Source organism: Topomyia yanbarensis, chromosome 2 (genome assembly GCF_030247195.1).
Source record: "Topomyia yanbarensis strain Yona2022 chromosome 2, ASM3024719v1, whole genome shotgun sequence".
In the NCBI taxonomy this organism is placed as follows: Eukaryota; Metazoa; Arthropoda; class Insecta; order Diptera; family Culicidae; genus Topomyia; species Topomyia yanbarensis.
The window spans coordinates 379,819,297-379,840,457 of NC_080671.1; positions in this window are offsets into that span (position 1 = coordinate 379,819,297).

Below are 21,161 nucleotides of genomic sequence, written 5' to 3' on the forward strand. Positions count from 1 at the left end.
TTATTTTTTTGTCTCTAGTAGAACAAAAATGTCGCAAACGAATCAATATCACTGATGTACTCACTATCCGGAAGCTTGCTTCTCTTTTAAACAAGACAAGTTTTGAATTGTTCTTCCTAAGGGTTTTATATCGATTAGGTTGTACTAGTCATACAACCCACGGTATTCGTTGGCCCTAGGCACGTTAAGCAATAAATTTACCGCGCTTGTACATATTGATGGTATAGGACATTGACATTGTTGTGGTTATGGTCATATGGAAAATGTCGCAAAGATCTAGGATTAATGTTGATCCTCTTGAAGACAACCTCATTTCGAGCCGTGATAGTTGAGGTCTCTTAGAACGAGTAGGAATCCCAACTGTTACAAAGCATTCGGTGCCCTCCTAAGGCTCTAAGAGCAATCGAAAAGTCTTTGCTTTTGATTAGAAGTTGACAAGGAACAACTTCGATGTTTGATATCCAAGAATGGTTGATTCGAATGATATAATTGCTTGTTTTAATCGCCAAACGAACTCCTTCAATGGGATTTTCTTGATTCGCACAATAATATTAAAAAAGTGGAAGATGAGATCTGTATCGAGGTGAAACAAGCTTCGGATAATGAAAATGCATCATATCATAAATTGGTTAATTTTTCACATACCTCGCAGTGCGTGGGTATCCGTTGTTGCAACTCGATTTTCCAAGTTTGCTACGGACTTGCTTTGGTTTTAAGGCAGCACTTGCACTTCCATTGATTGTATTAGGTGTAGTTTGCCACCAGCAGTTCTGGACACCTTGCACCTTTACGTGATGCTGTTTATCTCTATATCTTTATTTCACACAATTTATGAAACTGTAGTGATTTTTGGAAAAGACAGGAGACGAATCATTAACTAGTCTTAATTTCCTAGACAGTCGCCGAATGAAATTTCTTGCAATCTAAAATCTTTATATGCTGGAATGAACGACTCTTGAAGCAGCCAACGCCGTACTTCAACAGGCCTTCGCTCCTCAAATCCGTTTTGAAGACCACACCTTCAATCTCCACCGGCCGGGAAATTACGTATACGCAGTAGTCCCGCACCCCACACTCGCAGCAGGCATTCTGGGTTGTCAGATTGAGGTTATTCACTATTCCACATATCTTTTTTACTGGATATGTGTAAACCAGTAATTTTTCAGTGAGAGACGCCGAATCGTTCAGTTCATCTAAGTAACCCGATTGTTCTTGAAAGCTCATTAGCGCATTTGAGTTTGACAAGCGGTCATAGGTTAATTTTTATCCCGCTCTTTCTCAGTCGATTATGCTCACATTCCTAAATATCAAGCTTTTGTTTCCCGCTCTTTCATGAACCGAATTTCCGAAGATGCATTTTAATATATATGTTTTTTGATTGATGCGCACCGGTGCAGTGTAGTGCACTGGCTTTATTTATAAGCGATATCAACAGATACAGTGTGGTCCTAATGGTAATTTCTTAATCTATAGAAAAAGTCAAATTGTCAAATCTGCGCTGTACTATCTCAATTCGATGGACACCGTTAAGATAATGAGGATTCCACACAACTGAACAATATTCCAAAGTTGATCGAACGAGTGAGTAGTAGAGCGATTTTAAGCAGTAAATATCTGAGAAGTGCTTAGATATTCTCATTATGAACCCCAAACAGCGTGATGCCTTTGCGACAATATAGCTGTTTAAACGTCAGTTGTTCATCGAGAAAAACTCCGAGATCTTTGACACAATTCGCTCTGTCAATCGTGGATTCAGCTAGACAGTAATCGAATCGAATTGGCGTTTTTTTCCTCGAGAACGTAATGACCGTACATTTCTTGGGCTTTAGGGTCATTCGGTTGATCTCGCACCATTCCGCAAAGGTTACCAGTTGGCGTTGAAGGAAAGCTGCATCATCAGTTTTCCGGATTATATGGTATAGCTTGAGGTCGTCGGCGAAAGACAACCGTGGTCCTTCTAAACAAAAGTTGACGTCGTTGAAATACAGAAGAAAAATCAATGGACCGAGCTGGCTGCCTTACGGAATACCAGATAAAGCGAAGAACTGTTCGGATACACAATCACCTATCTTAACTGCTAGACGACGATCACTGAGATACGATTGCATCCAACGGAGAATATTAGTACCAAAGCCAAGTCTATCCAATTTTGCCACTGCAATAGCGTGATTAATCTTGTCAAAAGCAGCTGAAATGTCCGTGTAGATAACGTCAGTTTGAAGGCCGTCCAACATGGTATCTGTCACATATGTTGTGAACGACAGAAGATTCGTAGATGTTGAACGTTTCGGCATAAATCCATGCTGAGTCTCGGAGATATACTGTTTGCAGTGGCTGGAGATGGGTTCCAGCACAGCCATTTCAAACAGCTTAGGAACTGCGCTTAGCGTTGTAATACCACGGTAGTTGTCAACTGCCTTTTTATCACCTTTTTTGTGAACTGGAAACATGAAGGAGGATTTCCAGAGTTCGGGAAATACTCCGGTTGTTAGTGACAATTGAAACAGATGACAAAGAGGTTCAATTAGACCGGAAGAGCATTTTTTTAGAATAATATTTGGTATACCATCTGGGCCTGCCGAGGTTGAAGCCTTCATTTTGCTAATCGCCAGTTGTACCATATTATTGTCGATATTGATAGAGTTCAAAGACTGGTATGATTGAGGTACATTGAGAGCCGCGCGTGAAATCTGGGTCGGTGTCAATTTCTCGTTGGAGAAAACACTTGCGAACTTTTCAGAGAATAGTCGGCAAATCTCCTGTAAACTAGAGCTCATACGTCCTCCATAGCTCATCGTTATGGGCAACCCGGATTCCTTTCTTTGCTCGTTTACATGCTTCCAGAATGTTTTAGGTTCGGACTTCAACTTACGTTGCACGTTTCGCACTTGCCAGCAGTCGTGAGGAAGCCCTTAGTCCGCCCCCCCCCCCTCCCATCACAGTCGAGCCCTTCCTACCAGCGACCTGCAGCCGTCCCGGTCCTGCGGTGGAGTTGGGACAAGGGGTCTTCAGCAAACCTACTACAGGCAAGTACAATGCATCTGCAAGCTCTTCCTTGCCTCAAAGCTCTTCGATTTCCAGCCTTGGTCAACGACAGGACAAGCTGCTGTTATACTACCAAAATGTTGGTGGAATCAACTCAACCGTAGAACAATATCGCCTTGCAGTCTCTGATAAGAGTTTTGACATAATTGTCCTCGTCGAAACGTGGTTAAATGATGACACACTTTCCAGTCAGATGTTCGGTACAGGCTACGAGGTGTTTCGTTGTGACCGAAGCCCGAACAATAGCCGAAAATCCACCGGAGGTGGCGTATTAGTAGCAGTTAATTCTTGCTTGAAGGCAAGAGCTGTCAAGAACATTTCTTGGGTTTGCCTTGAGCAGATTTGGACGATTATCGAGCTAGGAGACCGTAAGTTGCACCTATGTGCGTTGTATGCTCCTCCCGACCGCGCTCGTGACATCGAATATGTCAATGCACACTGCAGCTCGGTCTTTACGATCCTCGAAGATGCTAATGCAGTTGATGAGATCATGGAAATCTTCCCGCAATGAATTTCTTTATCCGGATTCCGACCATTCCGTTCTCCATCCAGGTGCACTGACACTACTATAGCTCAGCCAATCCTATTGCCAATGAGAAAAGCCGCCAACTCGTCCTTTTGTTTTGCCTGCGATCAGGTTTCCGCCACATCAATAGTGATGGCGCCCTCTCCTCTAGTACAACCTGTGATGCATCATCCTCCATTGATCGCTACGATTGGTAACACTATGGTGCATGATTTCGATATTTCACCACTTTCTGTCACCTACGATTTCCGTAAAGCCGACCATCGCAGACCTTTTTTCCACCATCGATTGGGAAAATGTTTTGGACCTCGAAGATATCGAACTTTTTCCAACGTTCCGAAGAAAGTTCACCATCGACAAACCGGCCCTCCATGGCAAACGAGTACATTGCGACGGTTGAAGTCTATCAAGAGAGCTGACCTGCGGAGGTTTACCAAGTATCGTACAATATCACTCAGAGACTATTACGTCAGTCTCAACCATGCGTATAAACGAGCCAGTCAACACTGTTTCTATCTAAATTAGCAAAATATTCAGCGTAATCTCAAGTCGCATCCTAAACGTTTCTGGAAGTACGTGAACGAGCACCGCAGGGAATCTAGACTGCCGTCGTCTATGACTTTCAATGGGAACACAGCTACCACATCTCGAGGCATATGTGCACTTTTGACGTAGGACTACGTCATTGTTTTCGATATGGGGGTGCACTCTGCAAATTCTACAAAAATGGTATGTAACGAAAAGTGCTCCAATTTTAAACGCATATAATTCAGCCATTTCACGATAAATTTTCAAATTTTTTGCACAAATTGCCCCGAAATACTTCTAAGAATAGATTCCAATAGATAAACCCAAAGATTTTTGATACCATAGCATTAAAAAATTAAATAATATACAACCTTGTCAAAATATCGCGCATTAACACACAGAAGATAGCGCTTCCCAAGCCCTGTACGACAGATTGGTGTACCTAGCGCGCTACGCTTCTATGAATGACGTCATCATCGACTATTTAAAGAACTATTTAATTGCAACTGGTCTAATCAACCTGCACAGAGTTTTACATAACGCAGGGCTGTTTTTGGAACAAAATGTGTTATCATTCAGCCCTTCGCTATGCAAAATCACGATATTATGAGAGATGGGCTAAGCACGGCCGTTCCTTTCAATCGGGAAAGGTCGCGTGGAATTTTGGTGAAATGCGCTAATAGTGTCGTGGTGGTACTAGTTGTTTCTTTCGCTCTACCCATCATCATCAGCGTTGACTCATTTTGCATTGTGCGCTTGGCTTCAATGTTTGTGGCGAAAGTGTTGGTAGGTAGGGGAACTGGCGGTAAAATGAACACGTTAAGCAAATTCATTATTTTCTAACTAATTAGTGAATGAGATATTACAATCACCTTATATGTTTCTTGTTAGACATGTTTTGTACATATCTGGTAAAAATACTTCGTCATAAACACATTTTTTTCAAACATGATTCTTGATTTCTAAACATGTCCAAAAATGAGGCATGTTTATAGCGAGTGGGTAAAATGAACAGCTTCTGGTGACCTGCAAAATGTCATGTATGTATGCAATGCGCAGCGTTGGAAAGCATTTTCCGATCAATGCTGACATCCCGGCAAATCATGAGCTTTGCATACACACAGGGCATTTTGCAGGCAAAAAAATTGTCACGGAAGAATTGAATTTTCATGACTTAATATTAACCATTTTACAATCCTGTGGCATCGAAACACATCTACAAACTTGGGGTTATCCATGGGTGTTTGAACTTTTAGGATCTGTTTGGGAGCAACTAGAAAGCTTGGTCTATACATGAGATGTGATTGTATTGTCTAAAATTTGATTTTTCTTTACCGGTCCGGGTGTTTTTCCCACACACTAAGTACTAAGAAAATAAATATTTTACATTAAGTAGTATAGTCCTACGTCTACAGTTCGTGCAACCCCATAGGGCTGCCCCTTGTATTTTTTTTCGGAAAAATTCGCGAATGTGTTCACAGATGAGGTACTAACTATTGAGCAAATCGAACTCGCTGCTAGAAGAGCTCCACTTGTAGGTCAAGCTTTGGGTGCTATCGATGTCGATGCAACGATGATTACCAGAGCTTTCTCTAGGCTTAAGTCATCTTTCAATCTGCGACCCGACGCAAGCGTTTTTGTGTACGAAGAATTGTGTTCGAGATTGTTCATAAAAGAGTGCTGGAATCGAGCACAGCACAAAAGAGAGTGTTTTGAACGGACAAGCTCAGTCGCGTGATGGACGGCACTGGGTAGCGTGCCTCCACAGCCAGTGTTACGGACTTCTAACTCAGCTGCACTGGCTATGAAAACACACAGCGCAGTGATCTGCTCTGCCTGCCGTTCAACAGGCAACTGACCCGGACGGCCAAATTCGTTCTTTTAATAGTCGATAATGACGTCATTGATAGAAGCGTAGCGCGCTAGGTATACAAATCTGTCGTATCGGACTTGGGAAGCGCTATCTTCTATGTGTAAATGCGCGATATTTTGGCTAGGTTGCACATTATTTAAATTTCTAATGCCATGATATCAAAAATCTTTGGGTTTATCTATTGGAATGTATTCTTAGAAGTATTTCGAGGCGAAATGTGCAAAAAAATTGAAATTTTTCGTGAAATGGCTGAATTATATGCATTTTAAATTGGACCACTTTTCGTTACATACCATTTTGTAGAATTTGCAAAGTGCACCCCCTATCGAAAACAAAGACGTAGTCCTACGTCAAAAAATACATTGTATTTAGAAACCAGTTTCTGGATTTATGAAATAAATAACATATTTTTTCTAGCACCAAAGTCTCGCACAACCGACAACGGCATTTAAAACTTAAATAAATGAGAATATATTCATCGTAGAGATTTGAGACCTTTCAATAAAGATTCAGAATGAATTGTTGAATATCATAGACGTAGTCAGCAAATGAAAAGAAGAAAGGGGGCGTGTACTCCCCAGCCTCTTTTATAGATTTTAGTATAAGATAAAGAGTACATCTTCAGTGCAAATTACGAAGAGGTCTGAGGTGTTTGAGTACCACTCTTTAATGTCATCAAATCCCATAAAAAGGACCAAGATCTTCAAAGAATTATGAAGGTTATATGATTTGAAAATCTCATAGAATGCGCGAACCCTGGGAGCAATCAACCACTCACAAATTTTGCACAGGAACTCAAAAAGCGCTGTGCTCAAAAATGTGCTGAAAAATGTTGAGCCCCTCTAATGCTCATGTTTGAGAACATCGATAACTCGAATTGAGTGCCCCAATCATCGCTCTTTTATTTGAACCCCTGCGCGGAGCAAAGATGGTAGAAGCTGTTCTAATCAACGGCTTTATATGGGTATGGTGATAATGGAAACAAGGCGAAAATAGGTTCATTACCCAATTTACAATGCATTCAATGCAATAGATTTTTTCGGGAAAAAAATGTTCATATTACGAAAGATGCTCGTAAATATTAGAAAGACTTTCGTATATTTCACCTAATAATTCGTTTGACAAATCAAACCAATTCGCAATAAGTCTTCGAAAGTCAAGGGTTTTTACGAAAAACTCGTAATAAAAATAAAAGTTATTCCATAGTACTACGAATGACTTCTCACATATATAAAAAATAATCTATATTACGAAAGATACCTAGCAGATTTACGAATAAATTCTCTTAGTGTAGCCCTCTAATGGAAAAGGTTGCTCACGCCTATGTTTTCAACTAATCGAGGACTACGGGAAGCGAAATAAATTAAACTGAAAGACTGATAGTTATTTCGGGACAAATTCCAAAGGGACGTCTGACTTCTGACAGGAAACCTAGTGTCTAGTTTAGGTTTTTCATTCTATATTCAAAACCGATTCGATCTAGAACAGCGATTCTTAGCCTTAGCCCGCGGACTCCTAGGGGGCCTTGAAGTCGTTGCTGGGGGTCCGCTAAGATGAATATCTTTTCCAGATAATTTCAAGTTTTTCTTCGTAACCGACTGAAAATAATATATTGACAGACTGGGCGAATGACCCATCGACTGACAGGTGACTGACGCGTTCGATTTCTGTTTCTAGAAGACGGTACTTACATGCGGTTCATGGTACACCAGTCAGCAAAGGCTTGAAGCTACTGTTGGAGAAATCTGCAATCTTCAATTGTACGAAGGACAATCGGGGAGTCTTCAGAATTAGATGTACATCATTGAAGTGTATCAGAAACATCAACGGTCCCAGGGTGCTTCCTTGAGGTATTCCTGACGTAGAAGTGAATACAGGGCCCTGGCAATCTCCTATGACAACCGCTATCTCTCGGTCTGTAAGGTAAGATCGAAACCATTGCAAAACACTACCATTTATTCCAAATCTCTCCATTTTTGCTTTTGTGATATCGTGGTTTAGCTTATCAAAAGCGGCAGATAAGTCGGTGGAAACGACGTCAGTTTGAGCGCGACGTTCCATACTCTCTATTATGTAGGATGTTAAGCATAACAGGTTAGATGCAGTTGACCGCCCGGACGTGAAGCCGTGTTGATCGTCACTTAGGTACTGCTTACAGTGAGCCTGAAGAGGTTCCATAATCACCAGCTCGAACAACTTCGAGACAGCACTAAATGAAGTTATCCCACGGTAATTATTCTCGCGTCTCGCTTATTGCCCTTTTTATGAACTGGGAACATGTTCCCTGATTTCCAGCAAGATGGAAAATTACCTCTAGTAATAGATGCTCTAAAGATCTGAAGAAGCGGAGCAACGAAAACTTCGATGTGCCTTTTCAGTATGGCGGAGGGGAGCCCGCCCGCCTTTTGTCGCTTACGGCCTTTTGAAAACCCACTCGAGATTTCGTCTCGCTGTGCGCAAAGTTGAAGTGTGGGGAACACTTTCCTCTACTCGCGTGCAGATGGCGAAGTGAGCGCGTAAATTTTTTTGTGGGGAATTTCACACAGGTTGCAGTCTCACAACTTCACCGTATACTCACGAAGTTTTACACGGCGAAATAAAGCATTTTAACACAAGGATTTGACTGGTAAGCAGTACACAATACAAAACAGAATGTCCGTAAAGCGACTGGAATTTTTTTCGCCGAAAAACGGTATCATAGATTTAATGAAACTTTCTCCAGAGCAAAAAACGTAAACACGATTTAAACAAACTTCATTACTATCCTAGGTTCATGTGTCGGTTCAGTCAGCATGGAGTAACAAGTTACTTTACGCTCGTCCGGACATGCCATAGACTCAGGTGATTCGCATTTCTAATGCCAAAAGATCGTGACTCCTGCGGTAGCAGACAAAGGGTTAAGTCGACGGTAAACTCTAAGCTTGCTCATATGACCCTTTCCACGCTTTTCTAAAGCTTTCTTCCTTCAATCCCTTGCTCTCCCTTGAGTCCTATTGCTCTTAATATTGAAACAAATACTTTATTTTCCTGTCCCTTGCTGGTTAACAATCTACTATTACCTTAATACGTTGTAATGAAGCAGTTTGTTCGATTCGTGTGAACGAAACTGGCCACACTGCGCGAAAGCGTGAAAGCGACTTTCATTGCCACGCCTGACGCACGAGATTTCTACGAAGCACAGGATGACGTTTATGATCCACACATTTTCGGATTAGCGGGTGCGAATCAAAATCATCCTGTATACTGCTGGCTCAGCTTCAAGCTAAAAAGTACTCCGCCGTTTTGCTCTTTCTTGTTCTCTGTAAGGCTTTGTCAACATTCGCGCAAAGTTGAAACGATTGAGGCATAAAAAAAGCCCTGTAACATTTACATACGAACCCGACTGGAAAAAAAAGTTGCTGATGGAGCAACTCAGCACACGAACAACGAGCGCGTTTGGAGATTTGTTTTTATTTTTATTTTTATTGCGACATCGCACTCGCCGGAACTCCTACCCATGGTTTACGAGAACCCCCATATCTGCGCTGATGACAAACAACTTTTCCTGCCCGGATAATCCCGCGGTCATTCGTAACCGTCGAAAAGGAACCCTTTCAGTTGAAGTTTTCTTCGGTGCGTTTGTGTGTTTATTCTGCGTGTCCTTGTGATTCTGGCTTAACTGTGGCTTTGGACTGGCAGGCTCTCCAATGCCACTTTTCGGAATATTTATACGAGTACAAAACTTTTCAGTTCCGGCGTAGTGTTTCCACAATCATGACAATAAATTTAGCCATTGTAGTACGCTAAAGTATGTTTTTTTCGTGGCTTGGAATGGAAGAGCGCTGTACGTGAATGAAGAAAAAATATTTGAAACATTGACTGTGAATCATTGTCCATTCCCGCCGGCAATAAACCGTATGCAGGTGAGGACGGCTGCCAAAATTGATGAAATAATTCGTCTGGAAAAACTTATATTGCATTCGAAGCAAAAAACATAATTGTTCATAACACGAAAATCCTTTCTCGGGTTAAATGTAACCGAAGCTACTTTCCATGTAGATTGCACGCCACCATTAGTATTTATTTAGCGACTTGGAAGGGGCAACGGCTTCTACCTTTCCTATTTGTGTGTGTGTGTGGTCCGCTACCGTACCGTGTCCGGAATGGTCATCTTGTTTTTTCCAGCCTACGGCAAACGGCAAACTGCTTTTTGTTGCCATTTTTCGTCGGGAGTTAGGCTCGGTTTCTAACACCCTCGCCGTTTGAGCTGCGTTTAACCAAGTGCTCAACTCGGCGAAGAAATATGACGTCCCCTCGTGTTTGACATTGGCCAGACCGGGCCGTTTTCCCTTTCGACCGATTTAAGCCTGTGGGCTGTGTTTTTCTGTGCCCGGGGTTTCAGTTTTGGAAAGGTGGGTGCTTTATGCGTCCATTTGGAGAGCATGTTCTGTTCCGGTTTGTTTATGAGCGCAGTAAATAGATACGAATGTTGTAGCGATGGATCGGACCCGGGCTCGCTAACGGATATATATGGGCGGAAACACCTTTCGGAAATAGCGACCTCCGGCTGGGGATTAAATACGACGAGAGCGGGTTTACACTTGCGAGTATTTTTTTTTCGGTCGAAACGTTAAATAAATCTCCGTCTACATGAAAGAACAACATTTTGCTACCAGGCAGTCTGGCAAAATTGATGCCATTGCAATGACTCTTGCGGAATTAGTTGGCATGTGTAAGCTCTGGATCTACCATCGCGGGGGAATTTTTCTCTATTGAAGAAGCAATTCGCGAATCACACGCCAGACTGAACTGAACTAATTGGTTATAGATATACGGTGCTAAGCTTGATTAAATGGATTGATTGCTAACTGGGTGTCGTTCAGATGTGACTAGATTACATGATCAATTTTTTAGTACTAGTTTAGTTGCATGCGACTGGTGAGGTTAATTGTCGAAGGTATCGGGATTAAATGGGCGAATCCGTGATGTAGTTTAGGTTGCGATACACTTGCGATAATCCCGTAGTGTAAATATTCAATTTTCTGCGAAATAGATTAATTTTACTCTCGTGTACGAAGTGTTGCAAGAAACCACGGCATTGAACCACATACGTTATCAAACAAGATTTTTGCTATTAGAATACTAAATGTTTTCCAACTACTACCGAGTAACATCCGAAACTGTATAAAAAGCATACTCCTGATCAATGATGTCAAAAGCTCCTAGGTGCAAAGAGTACTTTTCTTTAATTACTTGGTTTTCCTCAGCCACCTTTACTGTGCATAATATGATAGTAGAATTCAAAGTATTTCAATATACACTCAGGTTTTTTACGCGATTTTTCGCGCGGTTTTTTAACGCGGATATTGAAATTTACGCGGTTTTTAAAATTTACGCGGTTTTCATTTACGCGGATTTTTGAATTAACGCGGTATCCATTAACGAGGTTCCCATTAACGCGGATTCTTAAATTTACGCGGTCTTCATTCACGTGGATTTTGAAATTTTCGCGGTTTTCATTTACGCGGCCTGTATCCCCCGCGTAAAAAACCTGAGTGTATACTGAAACAATGTTAAAAAGTTTAATAATTATACTGTAAAAATCGAAAGAAGAAGGAAACAAAGAGTGTTTCAATTTGCACTTAGGACCACTTGGAATGTTTGTTTAGACTTATCAACGATGTGGTTGGTTGCTGGTAGAGAAAAAATTCACTAGAACTTGATCAGAACTGAGTTCTGAGTGAATAATTAGGCGCAGGATGTTGTTGATGTTGATAATATATTGGTCAGTCATCAAACGAAAACTCGTCTTGGCTGGTGAGTCAGAATGTTGCAATCGTGAACATCGCGGTTCCACCTTATGTTACCTTAAAAAAATTATGTCTATCGTTGATGTCCTCCCTGAGCTAATGATATCGCGATATCAGGTTACGCCATCATATTTGCTGTGTTTGTTTTATTTGGCGTAATATACTCCAAAGATGATAATAGAAATTTCCATATAAGATATATTTTCTATATGGGTTTGTAGAGAAGATGTCAGAGATAGTTTTCTGAAGCCATTTTAGAATACAAAATTGTGACATGAGGTTGAGTTAAATTGTTTATAAACCTAACCTATAAATACATTTTCGAAATGAGAATGAGTAATCGTATTCTGAAGCAATTATAGAGCCCAGGATGGTGATTTTCGGAGAATAAAAGGAATTATGATCCTTACAATTTTATTATAACCTTCAGTTCCAGGGGGATGTTGCTCGGGGTCCTGACCTCTCCCGAAAATGTTCAACTTGTTGCGAAATTTAAATTGGTTTGAATTTTATATTAGTTTTAAACTCAAAATCTTTTCAAACCAAATTTGATCAATGCTGATTTTCACTAAATGGATTTTACGTATTACAATTTGTACAATGTATATTTTACTATCGACATTTCGAATCCCTCCAGAATTTTTTTTCTGGATCTGCCCCTGATAACTTTAACCATGTCATAAACCAAACCATTTAGTATAATCCTGTGATTATGAGTATTAGGGTAGTAGTTATTTTTCCACCGTTGGATTTTTGTCCATCACCAGTGATGAAATCAATCTAGGAACGAAATGAATATTTTGCGTAACATTTGAGCGAAATTGGATCACAACAACGTGTAATAGTAAATCGAACATTACGTAAAAATAAAACACAATTGTAGGTTTCAATGTACTCTCAATTATTGACCATACTCATATTTTTTAACAAATTTTACTAGATTGCCTAAATTTGTTTCGCATGTTTTCTTTTTAATTCAAAACCTTTATTTGATATTCTCCCCTCGGCATGATACTGTACCTTGATGTGGTCCGGGGGCTTTTCCACCAAAGCAGTATTACAGTGATTATATCACAGAAACTTGGGATACGATTATTTTCTTTTTAGTTAAGCTACATTGGGATCAATTTTAGTACTTAACTTGGCGACCTTTATTATCCACTGCCATGGTCAAATAATATACAATGTGGGTTTAGGGCCCGATTCTCTCTGTAGGCACTCTTCTTTTGTTGCTATATTTTCAATTAGATCCAAGCTAACATTCACTAACACAAATTGCTTATTCTCTCATATACACTAACAATCTCTCATTCCAAACGTGGCCTACGCGATAACACAAACCTGGTCACAAATACGAACGCCCGTGTTCTCGCCAATATTCAAACACCCCGATTGATTAGATGAACGTTGGAACCTAAGAACCTAAGCTCGCGCAATCATGAATCGGTCACGTCCGGAAGTCTCCGCCCTTGATCCTAGCAGCCCAAATTCATGCCTTTAGTTGGACCAATAGAAATAAAAACTAGACAAGACGTCCACGCGCGATCATTGAAGAATACGCAAACATGCGAATGGCCACACGCTTATAAAAATAATGTGTCCATGCAAAGTTACATACATACTAGCACACGCGACAAAAACGTGCACATACAATCGCTCGAGTCCTTCGCGAACATCCACGCACGACCACACCCACGATCTCGTAAAACGTATAACACCCCGGTGACTAAGTGAATGGTTTAGCTCTTATAAATTAACAATCCCGGTCTCGAGAGTGAACCAAATTCCCGTGTTCGCGCGATCATGAATCGGTTTCGTCCGGAATCCCCTATTCTCGGCCCTAGTAGCATAAGTCCAATGCCTTCAGGAGGACCAATCAAAAATATAATGCTCATATCCACTAAACGATATAAAAATCGAATACACACAAACTCACATACACGCGACAAACAAAGTCACATACACGCGACAAACAAATATAAAAATGCTTGAGCCCTTCGCGACCATCCACGAAACCTATACTCGCGCTCTTCCAGACATTATAACATCCTGGTGATAATATGAACGTCTCAGCACTTGTAATCACTCAAACGCAGTCTCAAGCGTGAACCTACAGTCCCCCGCACTCGCGCATTCATGAATCGGTCACGTCCGGAAGTCTCTATCCTCGATTCCAGAAGTCAAGGTCCATGCCTTAATTGAATCAATTAGCTCTACAGCTCCAGTAGGACAACTCTCGAAAAAAAATCGGCATATTATTAATACTCAATAGCAATACTAACTCTTCTATTTATTTTATTTTTATTTATTTTCGGTCTCATGCGTTACCTTTTCGAGCTCATACATCCAAGAAGAGCAACATTGCTGCCAACAATGATTCTTCTCTGCCATCAGATGTTGCCAAGTTTTAGAACAATGGAGATGTATTCTCATACTCGATGGAATCAGATAAGTAGGAACGATCAACAAACTGCAAGTAGTATATTTCACATATCTTATTTTAACGTATAAAATATTATTCGTATTAAAATATTATTTACAGGCTCCACACATATCTCAACACACGCAAATACACAAATACTTGGCAGGTGACTAGGCAAAGTGCATTCGCTCGTAGGATCTATCATTTCGATGATCGCCTCGATTCTACGAAACCAGTCCACAAGTAAGCTGACATAAGCTAGTCTCATCTGGTGAATGCATGTAACCTGGAAACCCCAGACACGACAGGACGAGACGGACAGACTGGACTCGACGAGGTCTAGTTCAGAGTTTTTGGGCATTCTGCAATGCACGGTTAGTGACCTAAAAACATTCGGCATGTTATTTTTCCTTTTATTACTATATCTTAAGTTAGGTTCATACTCATACTCACTAACACAATCAATTGCATATTCTCCCATATACACTCACATCCAAAACGCACAAACGTCCCTAACTTTCGCGATAACACAAACCTGGTCAAAACGCGAACTTACATTACAATTTCAATCATCCACACACACCTACGCTCGCAATTTCGCCAACATTAAAACACCCCCTTACTTAAGTGAACTTTTCAGCACCTATAAGTTTACAACCGCGGTCTGAAGTATTAACCCACCACTTGCGCGATCATAGACCGGCTACGTTCGGAATTTTCTACTCTCGACTCATGCCTTCAGTTGGACCAATTAAGAATGATGCTCATATTCACCAGACAACACGTTCCTCTACCATACACTAAAAATTAATTATCATATTCACGGTCCGCGCGCGATCGTTCAAGAATACACGTGAATATGCGAATGGCCACACGAATCTAAATCACACTATTACACAATTAGTAAACGTCCACGCTAACCCAGACAGATATGCACTCCTGGACTCGAACGCTAAAAATCTCGCCTTCCACTCATACACCACCCAGGACTGACCATTAGATTTATACATACAAAGCAACAAGTAATAATTACAGGTATTCGTCTGGCAACCGGGGGAAGTACATCTCAAAAGCAGAACTTATCATTTCAATGATGGCCTTGGATCTGCGTTGCCTGTGTTCAAGGCACCATAGCTTTGTCCGTCAGGTCATGGATGTATGAAACCCGCTAGCTACCACCCTCGGCCCTAGCTGCCCATAAAGGGATAAAAAAAACCTTTATTTTATATTCTAGAAACTTTATAGAGTTCGATGCAAGGTTTACAGTTTCTAAAAATGGAAATAAAGCATAATCTCAAAGAAGTGCCCTGCATTGGCTACACCTCGTGCGAAGCTCCGTTGTGTGTCCGACGCGGTACCCGGGTACCTTTTTAAGTTTCAATTAATTAAATTCCTATGTTTTATCCATAGCTGGAGATTGAAACTTTGTGACATCTTAGAACTTCACTAAGTCAAGCTTTTGGGTTAATAATATTGTTGATATAGTAAGGGTGGGAGTGAGGAGGGGCTCCTGATTTTTTTTACTACGTAACAGGTCGACGTGGGTACCCGGGTACCCACAAAACTAAAATGCCCGTAACTAAGGTAATATCCAACCGATTTCGATACTTTTGGCCGTTTTGGATTCAGGAACTCATCCACTTTTGGACTTGGTAAAAATGAATCGGGTTACTTCATTCGGTTCCCGGGAATCCGGGTTTCCGGAAACAGGTTCCAGTGTTGGGGTACTATTTGCGAACTTCAATGGAATACTAGCAATATGGGTATCAAAATTCTTGGAATTGCATCAGTAGGCTGTATCTCGTGGTTTTGGAACCATTTGGTGATTTGACCCCGGAATGGACATTCCGGAGCAGGTTCCCGTGGGGCCGTAAATGGCCATTCCATTCCAATTCCATTTTTCAAATTGCCATAGTGTCCCGTAACAATAAAAAATAGACTACCGAGACAATTTGAAGAGTTTTGATACTCATATTGCTAGTACATTATTAAAATTTACAAATCATATCCTAGTACTGGAACATTACTCCGGAAAATCCGGATTACCAAAAACCAGATCCACTATTCCGGTTCTATTGTACAGAATCAAAAAGTGGACGAGTTCCTGAATCCAAAATATCTAAAAGTGTCCAAATCGGTTCAAGGAAGCCATAGTTATGAGCATTTCAATTTGTGGGTACCCGGGTACCCTCGTTGGCCTGTTAAAGGTGTTTTTTTTTGTTGGACACATAACTGTTAACGTTTAGAAGTTTAGCCTTATGCAAAAAACCTCATTGTAAAACACAACACAGTACGAAAATTAAAACAATAAAATCGATTATAATTTACAAATGCGATGCGAGATTCAGACAGACTGATCCTTGCCGGATACCATGCACCAACATGCAGCTATAGAAAAAGAGATATGAATAAGCAGCTGCAAACTGAGCCAATAATATCCGACAAACCTACAGTAACTTGGTGCCATTTATTTATTTTTAATCATTATGAAAACATTAAGCATCATCGGTTCCGTTAGGTCAGCATATTGCGCCGTGTCACGTAAATTTTAAAAACAAAATCTTAATGTAGTTATGATATTTGCGATTCGACTTCGTCTCATCAGAATTCGACACTAACTTAGTGACAGGACTAAGCTAGCGCCAGATTGACGCTAGCTCAAAAAACCAAAACGCTATTTGTGTTTCTGAGCAAACCTCTGCTCCTGCGTAATGTCTCACAAGAGGAAGAGTTCTGATTAAGCTGAAAAGCATTAATGAAAGCGAAACTTGGTTTACCAAGCCAATGCAATATGCACTATGCAATATCTCTTCTCAGTAGAGAAAATTGTTGGAAAAAAAACTTTTTTTCTCCATTAAGGTGAAAATTGTTTAAAAGCATCTTCGCGCGTTAAGAGCACAAAACCTATAACTAAATTAGTTATGGAATTTTCAGTTCGACTTCATCTCATGAGAATCCGACACTAACTAGGTGACAGGACTAATTAATCCAAAAATTACTGAATACAAGAAAGAAAATTTAAAAAAAAAACTAGACCCGTGCATTAAAATTGTAGAAAAACCGCAACAAGCTCTTTTGAAACTTCGCATCATGTACTTGAAGCTCCAACAAACTTCAAATTATTCTATAATTTTCGGCGGTAGACAATCCGTTTACAATTTATTTCTTATTTTATTATATAGAATGTTTGATACATCAACCGTTACAGAATTAGTGAACTTTTTCTGTAAATCACTTGTTTGTCTTAAAATATCCCTAACTCAAAATTTATACCTCGTGTTTCCATTTTTTTAGGTCCGATTGAAAACTAACAAAATATTCTTATACAATAGAACCAATATTTGTTAGTTTACGGATTTAAGTAAGCTTTGGTTGGTGTTTTTGCTAGCGTTTTCGTTATTTTTCTTCACCCTAGAACGTTGCACTGGGATACAAATGTACCCCACGCCATTTCTGGAGCTGTGTAAAAACGAGAGTTTGGCATTTACCTACCTGGGATTCTAACCATAATTCAAAAGGTGGTAAAGCCAATTTGCTTTTGGCCTTCGTGGAAACAGGAGACTGGTGACTCGTGACAATACCAGTTTAAATACTGGCTGTTTTGCTACGTAAGGAACAATTAGTGTTATTTAATCGTTTTAAATCATGTATTTAATTAATTTTATATAAGTTTGAAGTAAAAAAAAATGTTGCTTTCATTTATGCTGATTTGTACTATTTTATTTTTCATTTTTATAGCTTTACAAAATAATGGCTCACAAGTATGATTTGCATACAACAACTGCTGTAATAGTAACGTTGCGTGTTACCAATGTATTACTGGGCAGAAATATTTTTTTTTTATTTCAATTTCCGCCCCATTTCGTGGTATTTTCCAAAACCAGATTTTTCAGCTTTCACTCTTCCAAATAATTACACTTTTACACTTTACAACCTCTTGGAATTACATCAGTAGGCTATATCTCGTGGTTTTGGAACCATTTGGGGAATTGACCCCAGAACGGATATTCCGGAGCAGGTTCCCGTGGGGCCGTGAGTGACCATTCCATTCCAATTCCAATTGCCATAGGCTCCCGTGATAACAAATAACAGATTTCCGAGACTTTTTGAAGAGTTTTGATACTCATATTGCTAAGACATTATTAAAATTTACAAATCATACCCTAGCACTGAAACATTGCTCCGGTAAATCCGGATTACCAAGAATCAGATCCATTCATCCGGTTCAATTGTATAGAATCAAAAAGTGGACTTTTTCCTGAATCCAAAACATCTAAAAGTGTCCAAATCGGTTAAAGGAAGCCATAGTTATGAGCATTTCAATTTGTGGGTACCCGGATGTCGGCCTGTTGAAAGTGTTTTTGTTGGACACATACCGGTTAAGAAAATTATCAGTGTTATTTTTATGAATATCATAAAATGTCAAAAGGTTATTTAACAAAAACGTAAATAACTTATACCCCGTAGCTATACACTGTCTTCAGCAAAATTACGCCCCTAAATTCAACTATATAAAGTGTTTTCTGTACTTTTAAAATTTTGTAGATACCGAGTTTTGAAGAAAAAATACTGAAAAGCACCAAAAATTTCACTTTTTACTGAGTTTTAATGGCTCTGCCGCTCTTATAATTCAAAATTTGTACAAACTAACTAACCAAACTTCTCCGTTTGGATCTCCAAAAAAATAAAAAATGCTGAAAAAATATCTAAGACAGTTCAGGACCACTTCAACAGGCATAAATTTGAAATTTTATCCAAAATCGGCCCATTTTTCAAAAAATCAAAAGTCGCCACCAGTAGGAAGCGTTTTAGCAAACTCACTCCGAAGAAGAAAGTGGTCCTAATACCCTTTCATTTAAGAAGTGAGCCCGATGACTTTTTTAACATGATGTCATTTTGGGACACCCTACCCGGGTACCCTCATTGGCATGTTAAAGGTGTTTTTTGTTGGACACATAACGGTTAAAATCTGATTTCGAATTGCATCACGTAAATGTGGCATAATTTTAAACGACTGTAGCGCTGTTAATTGTTGATGGATTTGCGCCATTTATATACCAATCGATTCAGAGAAGTCCAACTTAAAAATTTATTGCAACTTTAAATTGGTATTTCAACTGTACACTATTGAAAAATCCGTATTATTGTGAAAACATTGGGAAAATGAAAGAAAACAGACAAAGTTTTCGCTTTGTTAATTGTTGATGGATTTTCTTGATTCGAACACCAATCGATTCAAAAAATTGCCAGTAAGAAATTGTTATTAAAGGTATCTGTGTATTTTATCAGCACACTATTGAAAAATCCGTAACTATGCAATAAAAAGGGAAAACACATACAATTTTCACAAATTTGCACAAGACTTTCCCTAACACAGATATCATCTCGACATTCATGAGCGTCCTACACATTTCATCGCTCGATATAAAAGAAATATTTTTGACCGAATTCCTTCATTGCCATGCCTGCTCTGCTGGCAGAACCGGTTAGATTATTGCTACTGTTGCTTGTAAGATACCTGTTAGATCTTTCATTTGACACGAGCCACGGAAGGGGAACGTTTGTCTGTGTGCGCTGGAAGGATTTTGTTCGCAGTTCCAAATGACGATGGCGGAACATCAGGGAGATAGCGAAATGCTGGTTTATACCGTGCGTATGAGTCATGCAGGCAAGGCTTCAATCGATCCATAGGATTCTCGTCCTGTATCACATACAGCTATCAGCAAACCATCATTATTAGGATGAATAAATAATTGCGCTTGTTAATTCCGTACTTTTACCAGTGAATTATAATATAAGAAAATATTCTTCAAAATAATCTACCAACCCGATGATTTTCATTCGTTATCGAGCACTCAGTCGAGATAGAAGTCTTTTGTCATCGGTCCGTACACTCTATAGCGACAAATAGTGTTAATCCGCGTTCAAGGTTATTGGCACACTCTACGCCTAGTTGAAGTTTCATTATTTTTCCCTTCTTTTGTGTTTCTGTTTCTGAGTACCGTTAGCCGGTCAGTGAAGTGAAGCAGTGTTCCTCTAGTAAGCCGTCTGGATACCGTTACATACACAAGCTAAGTATTAGTTTTCGTTTCCCCTTCTTGGTTGTTTTAATAACGTGCACTGGGCAATAGGCCCGTGCAAAAATGACTTCCCCTGACGGCGGTTCATCTCAAGGTGAGATGGACGTCGAAATAAAATCGGCTCCCCGGCTCAAGGTATATCCGAGCTCGGCCACCGGGCCATTTGTGATCTTCTTCCGGACCAAAGAAAAAAAGTGTTTGAATCTGTTGCAGATTTCTCGAGTTCTGACGGATCGGTATTCGGCCGTGACAGAAATATCGAAAATTCGCCCTGATAAGCTTCGGGTGGTGGTTAACAGTTCTACTCAGGCAAACGATATTGCTGGCTACGAGCCCTTTACGAAGGAGTACTGGGTTTATATTCCAGCTAGCAGGGTTGAAGTCAGTGGGGTCGTTTCCGATTCGAGTATGAATTGCGAGGACCTGCTAAAATATGGGACTGGCTGTTTCAAAGACCCCATGCTTAAGCCAGTGAAGATACTGGAATGCAAACGTTTGCATTCAGCATCAGTCGCAGCTGACGGCAAGAAAATATACGTCAACTCAGACTCTTATCGGGTGACCTTCGCCGGCTCTGCCCTGCCCAATTACCTCCTCTTTGACAAGGTTCGTCTACCTGTTCGCCTCTTTGTGCCGCGGGTCATGAACTGTACTAATTGCAAACAATTGGGACACACAGCCTCCCATTGTAGCAATAAAGCCCGCTGTGGGAAATGCGGTGGGAATCATGCGGATGATTCCTGTGGTAGAGATGTCGAAAAGTGTCTCTACTGTGGGGGAAACCCACATGATCTCCCTTCATGTCCCGCGTACAAACAGCGCGAGGAAAATCTTAAGCGTTCCCTTCAGGGACGCTCTAAGCGATCTTTTGCAGAAATGCTTAAGATAGCTACGCCAC